Raw genomic sequence first — 8,322 nt, 5'->3', positions numbered from 1 at the left:
TGCAGACCCCTACCATTAGTGAGGTGAAGCAGCTCCCCTAGAGCTTGCTGTATACAGGAGACCCATGCATTGAATTCAATCATCAGAAGGTCTGACAAGTTGCACAATGATCGCTTTTAACCAGAGCTGGAACTCTGTGTTCTGCTAGTCTCAAGAACAGATGAGGGAATAGAAAGAGAGCTCAATGTGGTATATCCTAACATAGGATTTAAAGGTGAAGAGAGAAGAGCAGAAGATACGGGAGAGGATTCAGGTATAGTGATTAACAGAGTAAAGGTGAAAGGCTGTGGATGAATGACCTGGCAGGAGGTGCTGCAAGATGTCAAAGCAAGAATCAAGGCTAACCAGAGCTTTGAGTGAGAACTCTAAATCCCATCTTCTTTTCTTATTAGAGGAAGTAGAGTGATGAGAAAGTAAGGAGGAGGTAATCATTCGCACATTGCTGTAAAAAGGGAAGGGAAGAGTAAGATAGGAGGCAAGGAGATAGAAGTATTAAGATATTTGTTCTCTAAATTGCTTCTCAAACTTTACAGAAATCAGGGCTGGTTAAGATGACAAAATGTTGCTTGCACAACGTCATGAAGCATCAACGCTTGCTTTTGTTTAGGGATACTAACCTTTTTTCTTCTGAACCTCTGGGAATACAGAGCGTGGTGTCTATAAAGACAAGGAACATCAAGTCTTTCATGCCATAGGTGTAAGTACTTGCAATAGCTCATGTTTTGGCAGTCATTACTTGTAATGACTTTTGTAAATGTAACTTTTGTAATGCAAGTTTTTGTTTTTCTTTAATATTTTAATCTGCGTTTTTAGTATGGCAAATCCCAAACAAAGAAATTGGTAGCGCTTGTATAACAGGAAAGGTAGTGCAACACTTAGCCATTGAAAATAATTGAAAAATCAGTAGTAAACAGCATGAGTCTAATACAGCTTGTAGGGAAACATAGCTGTTATAATCATTGGAGCTTACCACTGACAGCTTAGTACAAATCCCTTGCCTCGTATGGACTATAATGGACTACAGGGAGTGCTGGAAAAACTGGCTTCACTCTTGTTTCACTTCTCAGAAATTCTGCTGCCAACAAAATACCTTTCAATTGAAAATGCAAAGGTAATGTTTTGAAATGTGCTGTTGAAATATTGTATTACAGTTGGGTAATTATCCTCAACTTCCTGTGAATTTACTAAAGAACCTTTCTTTCTTTTCTTACTTCCAAGGGAAGGAAATCCTCCGCTCAACTACTGACCTGACTTGAAAACTGTGTGATACTGCTGAGTGACAGGCTGGCTGAGTTGCTTCACTCTTCATTTCCTGGAGACCATTAAAAAAAAAAAAAAAAAAAAAAAAAGGTGGGTATCTGTTTTTACGCTATATTAAGTTCCACCCAGAAACTTTGTGGGGCTGGAAAGTCATGTATAATGATCAAGCGAAGAGTTCAAAATGGTATTGTGAACTGCCACAGTTGACACATGGGAATAAATAACTGCTCTAGAACCCATTCCGATGGATTTCCCTGTCTCCCAGTTGAACAACATTCAGAAGTGCTTAAAAAATACTTGCAAGTATTCATTTGTTTTTCCATGTTGGGAGCTTAAACTCTGCAGGTGCAGATGGGGTGTGCATGCCAGGGCCACATGAGCACCTTCTTCCATTATCCAACAATTATTTAGAGCTCCTCAGAATTAAATGTTAACTGCAGTTCTGAGTTCAGTTTTTCACAAGATGCAGCCCAACGCAGATCTAAACAAACTGTGTAAGAAGCAGTAATGGGGGTGTTAACCAGCAGCTATATCTGAGTGAAGCTGTAGAAAAGTCTGAACTGCAAATGGCTGAACCAGTGACTTCCGTGAGCGTGTGGTTGCAAGGTGTCAGCCTAGCAAAACAAGCTGGGTTACGTCCACCGAGCAGTAAAACACAGTTATCCAATTGTAACACTTCAAGGGTTTAATGATGTTTATATTAACGTGAAATGGAAACTAAAGCACTTCCATCTGTTATTCCTTGATGAAACTGCTTATTTCAAGACCTCATTCTATTTCATGTGAAAGGTGATGGTTTGTGTATAAATGTGCACAGCCCAGAGTGTAAAACTAGTTTTTATCCTGATGTGAATTAATTTAGTAACAGTAGAAGGTGTCAGATTGACAGGCCCTGAGATCAAAGCTCAAGGCATGATTGTTTTAGGGAAAATTCAAAATATGTGCGAGAAAATTGTTTTGGCAACAATCCTGTGTACTAAAGACCAATACAGATCTAAGGTAGATGCCCCTTTGACAACATGGAGTCTGTACAGTCCATTACAATTTCTGGTTCAGTTTATGAAATGGCGAAGTTGATGAATTCCTTAGCATACATGAAGCTAAGCCATGGAGTATATCACCTGTATTCCAAACTGGGGACAATGAAAAGTCATTAAAAATTACTGACATGAATGTATTGGGAAAATGAAACTGGACCACATAAATCACTTCAGCATTTAATTAATTTCATTTCATTGAAATACAAGAAATGGATTTTAAGCAGTAATTTTTTTTTCAGGACTGTAACACATATATTAGGTGTAATGCTACCTCTGAAGCATCATCAAGCCTGAGACACTATCAAGTACAAAGAACTTTCAAGGAACAAGCAGGAGAGAGGAATAAAAGCACTTGATAATGTGTTGAGGGGATTTTGTCCATCTGAAGGGCCAGTTATAAGGGAGGATGACAGCTGCATAAAGAGTTGCAAACTGCATGATTTAGCAACAACATGCAAAAATGGGAAGTTTAAAACTAAGGAATGGTCAGGAGTAGGAACAAAACTGAGGAAGGAAAATGAACACAAATACTTCTTACTTTGTTCAGGTCCATGTGTTCCTTTCATTGGCTAAAAAAAAGTGAAGCATTTGAGTGTGCCTTTCCAAAATCTACATCAGCTAACAAGACCATAAAGAAGTGAACCCAGAGCACCTGCGGAAGAATTTTCTTAAAGAAGAGTTGGAAAATGATGTCTCAGTTCTCAAAATTAATGTAGGCCAGATCTATGTGTATCTTCCAGGGGCTGATCCTCATCAAGCTCATGCAGGAAGCTTGTGGGGTAACCTGGATCTCTCAAGTTCCAGGCTAGCACTCCCAGAATTGTACCATGGGCTGGCTGGTACTCTTAAGTTTCTACGTTGCCTGACAGGCAGAATTAAAAAAAACTTGCAGAAATATTGTTGTAGGTTCTGCTTGCTTTTAGAGTATACACTCTCTTGTAGTGTATCCTTGAATTTTCACCAGTAAAATATTTTAATGATGGAAATACAATGCTGAAAAATGGAAGTGGAAAAAGGAAGGAAGAAGACAGTATCTGTGGAATCAGGGGTGTGGTTGTTGTCCAGCTATTGAGTTATTGTAGTTTCCATCACTCCATCCTGGTTAGTGTGCTGTTATGGCACAAACCCACTTGGAAAGGTATGAGGTTGGAGCTGAAGTTTGGAAGAGGCACTAGGAAAATTCAATGCTTGCAGGAAATACTGTTGTGATTTTGTGGATTCTCCCATAAAGACTTCTGGATTTGAATCGGTACTGAGTCACAATGTCACAAAGCAGTATGACACTGCTGGAGTTGATATGAAAAGTCTCACCTACTCTGACACCAAGAATACTAGGCCCCATTTGCAACTATCTTATCCAGGTTGTGGCATCATTGTCCATATACATTTGGTTTGAAATCCTAATACAATGCTAGTTAATATGAGTAAAGGTAAACCTCTGTTCGAGGGGCATATGAGGGTTTGGGGGCTCTGTGCTGGCTAAATAGCAGTTTTGATATTAAATCCCTCTTGCCGTTATCTCTCCTGTAATTTTAACTGCAGAAAATATTTTTGTTTTCCTCCCTATATCAGCTGCGCAGCATGGCTTTTGTGACTACATTAGGAACTGTCTGCTGGAGTGTTTTCTACTTCCAGGCTGGGTTCAGGTTTCCTTCTGAGATGATTGAAAACCAGTCTTAAGAGGTATGTATATGTATATGTGTTATACTGTATGTTCGTGTACTTTTCTTCTTGTAAGCTCTTAGGGAAAAGTGCTGCACTTGCATTCTGCTCTAGAGATGTAGTCAAACGATGACATAGTATTTACTTTACCAGTAAAATTTCCTAATGTGCTTTTGAGGTGAAAAGTGTCACAAACCCTCCTGCTAAGAATTCATGATACAGTTGAGCTGATCTATCAAGGATCAAAGAAAGCATGTCTGGAAGTGAAGGTGGAAAGGGGAGAGTGACCTTGTCCCTTTTTGGCAGCAGCTATACTGTGAATCTCTGTGGGAGTTTCGAATGTAATGCTGCTGAAGGTGAACAAAGTGGACCTTTTGGGGAGCTCCTGTTAACATCTCTTTATTTTCATAAGCTCTAAGGGAAGCAATAATTTAATGTGCAAGTTACTTCTAGCTCTGTAACTTATAAACTTACATACTGTTCTTTCAAAAATGTTTTCTGTATTTTATGTAATTGTATATTTTTATACGTTTGGGGGTTAAAAAGTTGGCACTTTTCAAAATACACTGTCACTTGTTTGAGCCAACCACCTACAAGGTACTAAATAGAATTTAAGAGAAGAAATAGTGGTCTAAGGAGTTACAGGAATATGTTGATGGAGCTTGATCTTCATCTTTACATAAAATACAAGAGGATCACATATTAGAATTTTATGCCCCAAATACCTACTTATGTGACTTATGACAACATACTTGTACATATCCATAGAAAAAGGAACATACAGATTCCCAAACAGATTATCTCTGTGGTGTGGTTCTTCTTACTTTTTTTCTATTTTCTTTTTAACCATGAGCCACTTCTTTATGAAGGACCTATCAACAGCATGACCAACGCTTATCATTGCACACGGACATCCTGCTGGGTATTTCTGAAAGTGTTATATCTATGCCAGGTAATTCCTTCATGCATGCATTGAAAATACATGATCCACATGAAACTTATATTTCATGTCTCTTCTTGTGATTCTCACTGTCTTGGATTTTTGCCCAGGACTGTGTGAAATTCAGTGGTTTTAATTATTTTTGTTGAACAAAGCAGGGGCAAAGGCTCACTAGTTCTGCTCTTCTATTCTAAAAACACAAAGGCCTTGACTATCATGTGCTTTCTTCTTCCAAGAATGGAGAGACATGTTCCTCCAAGAGTTGGAGGCATGGGTGTTGCTCTCTCCCAGAGTATCATGAATCCCCTTCTGCTCTGAAGGTGTGAGGGAAGCAGAGGAGAACCGTAGCAGCCAGAGAAGGTGTCATTGAATAAATAGTGAAGCCTTAGTCCTAACATTTCTATTGTTAACAAAAATTTCCCCAAGCGCTTCTTTTTCCTCAGGGACCCTTTTTGTAATTAAGATGCCATCAAGACATCTATGGAGGTGAAAGTTACTGTTTTGGGCTGACTACATTTCCCAGCAGATTGCACTACATTACTTACCTTTGGATCACTTTTCACTTTTTCTTTCTTTTTCTTTCTTTCTTCCTTTCTTTCTTTCTTTTGTGACGAGAAAAACTATGTATAAGCTGAGATTTTGATGGGACAGCATAGTGATGGCACATGCATAGGCAAATACAGGTTTTGATTTCTTCCTGACTCAATTTCAGCAGAAACTCTCTTCCTGTTTTAAGTTCTCCAATCTTCAAAACTGTCCTCTACTTTAACAAAATTATAAATATTCTCACAGACACTCGTGCAAATTCACTGCTTGAACCAAAACCCACTGAAGTGTACTGAGAGACTTGTCGTGGCTTGAATCTATCAGCTTCACGTGGCTCTCTTAACAGTTCCCCTTATTTCAGTGACAATGAAAGAACTCATCCTAACCATTTACAAATGGTTTTCAATAGCTCTGATGTGCGTCACTTAATTATAAACATCTGTTTCTTTACAGAAAATGTTTCCTTTAACAGTGGTGTTATGCAACTTGATTAATTCTTCTCTGATATAACATGCTGCCAAAGCTACCATGCCATAGTATCTTTTTCTTTTGGTGACAAGAACATTTGCTGCCCATAACAGCTTTTGCAGGAAGAGGGATTTGCTCCCCCCAAAGCTCCCAAATAGCCTGGACTCAGAGGTTATCATTCCTGTGGAAAAATTTCCAGAAATGAAATATGTTAAGCAAATGCCTCAGTCCCCGTATGAAAACAGCTGCTAGGGAGGTTTCCATACAATGGTTTCCTTGTCAGAAAAAATATTTCATATGCTGCCATAGCTAGCCTAGTTTTCTGTTTATGAAAGTAGCATCAAAGGTGTGGGACTTAGAGCCACAGATACAGGATAAATAGAGGGTTTCATAGAAGCGAGCTGAAACCTGAGCCTTAGTTAAATCCATGGAACATTGCAATCGACTTCAAAGTGAGCACAGCCAGGTCTGGAATAAATACCAGGCTGGTTGCAGCAGTACAAGCATCCTTATATATCCTCTCTAGCCTAGGCATTATGCTCAAAGGGCTTTTCTTCATGAGAAGATAATGGTACTTAAGTTGTAGAAATATGTTTTTGCGTGTTTTTTTTTTCCAAAGTTCTGCCAGAAGAAGAACTGGCTCTTTGTAGCTGTCCCTGTGTCCCTCATCGGATGGGAGTAGCTGCTGCTCCTAACCTGCTTCAGTCAAAATTACTCTGGTTAACAAAACTCTCCCGGTAAAGCTAATGTGGCCGCTTTCGGCTGGCAGAAGTTAGAAAGTTAACTCAATAGTCCCTGGCCTTATTTGAATGTGAGCTATTCTGTGGTCTTAATTTTTCCATCTGTCTGCTTAATGAATGTGGGACTGTACTGCATCAAAACATGTGCTGATGCTTAGTTTTGGCTAATAATCATGAATGTCTTTATCAGGCTTAAGATCTGCTAGGAATAAACTTATAGTTTATGCTAAACAACAGCAAGCCACTCTTAAATTAAGATGTTCACCTGCGTTGAACTACTTTGTTTTTTTCCCAGAGGCACAGCCTTGGCCTCTGCATTGCTAGCTAAAATTTTGATGAGGAAAAAGAAAATTAATTTTCTTTTTTAGTTCCATCAGCTGTTTTATTTCAGTGATTGGCCACGATGGTATTTTGAAGTTGTATGGAGGAGAGAAACACAGCCCCTCCACTGAAAAGAGCTTGTGGGTGACCACGCACAAGAGCACAAAGTTGTGACTGCCATCTCAGTTTAGAGCTTGGAGAAACGGGGCTATCACAACACTACTGGTTAAGATGATCAGTGACAAAATCTCAGGTAAGAGTGGATTTCTCCTGTCTTCTGATCTGCTTTCCTTCCTTTCTTGGCTAGCTTTACAGCCCAGGAGAGATGCTTTGACTGCAGCTTCCACCCATGCAACCAGGACGTATACTTTAAGAAGTTTGAATATATCCGTCATGACTAGTTCAGTTTTCTAAATGAAATAGCTGTGTATAAAGCATACATATGAAGGAATCTAGTGTTGAAAAGGAGGTTCTGAGATCCTGTTCATAAAAATCCCAGACGCAAAAAGAGTTTATTCTCTGCGCAAGTTGTATAATCCTGTGATTCAGTGAGCAATGTTATTTTGATGAGTGTCTTGGCAAAAAAAAAAAATTAATTGGAAAATGGTAGGTCTTTTTGTTTTTCATTTTTATTATTTTGTTTTGTCTCTCTGAATGCTTCCATGTGAGCGATTCACTCATCTTCAAAGAATGCATGTAGGGTTGGAAAAAAAAAAAATGTGTATTAAGTGTTTAGTTAGTACTGCTTGTACTAAAAAAGGTCAACGTGAAAAATCTTCAGTCTAAAATTCTTGTAAAATTTTACTGAAGGAAATGTATATTATATACAACAAAACTGTTTTTTCTCTCCTACCTTTCCTGGAAAACATGTTTGGGTGGCATGTTTTATAGAACCAGGTAAAACAGTGTTTTAGGTATTAAGACTAACATTAGTAGGATTATTTTGGAAGTGTTTTCTGGTGTAAGTAAAAGCACAGCACTCTAGCCCCTACTGTGAAGTACAAGTCACTAAGTCACTGTCAGAGGTGGGTTAGCAAGCAGGAGCATGTATTATACAATACTAGGAAGGTGAAGGTTTGGTAATGTGAAGGAATCCTGGGAACGTTTTAAAATTTGTCTGTAAACTCTGTGCTATTACAGATTTTCAGCCATCCTAAGGGCAAAGAGTATATTGGAATAGCAAAACAAATTTCAAATGGTGAAATTAAGTGTCCTCCACCATGTTTTCTTTAATGAGAATGGATATTGGCTGTCCTCAGAAGAGTTAGGAGAACTTTGTAGGAGAGCTTAATGTTAGTGTATGTTGAGCGCTGAGGCAGGCGTGCTGCTTGTTTTCAGGCCTCCC

The sequence above is a fragment of the Cygnus atratus genome, chromosome 7 (assembly GCF_013377495.2).
Source record: "Cygnus atratus isolate AKBS03 ecotype Queensland, Australia chromosome 7, CAtr_DNAZoo_HiC_assembly, whole genome shotgun sequence".
NCBI classification, from domain to species: domain Eukaryota; kingdom Metazoa; phylum Chordata; class Aves; order Anseriformes; family Anatidae; genus Cygnus; species Cygnus atratus.
The sequence above is the reverse complement of the archived record's forward strand: the minus strand, read 5'-3'. Positions refer to the sequence as shown.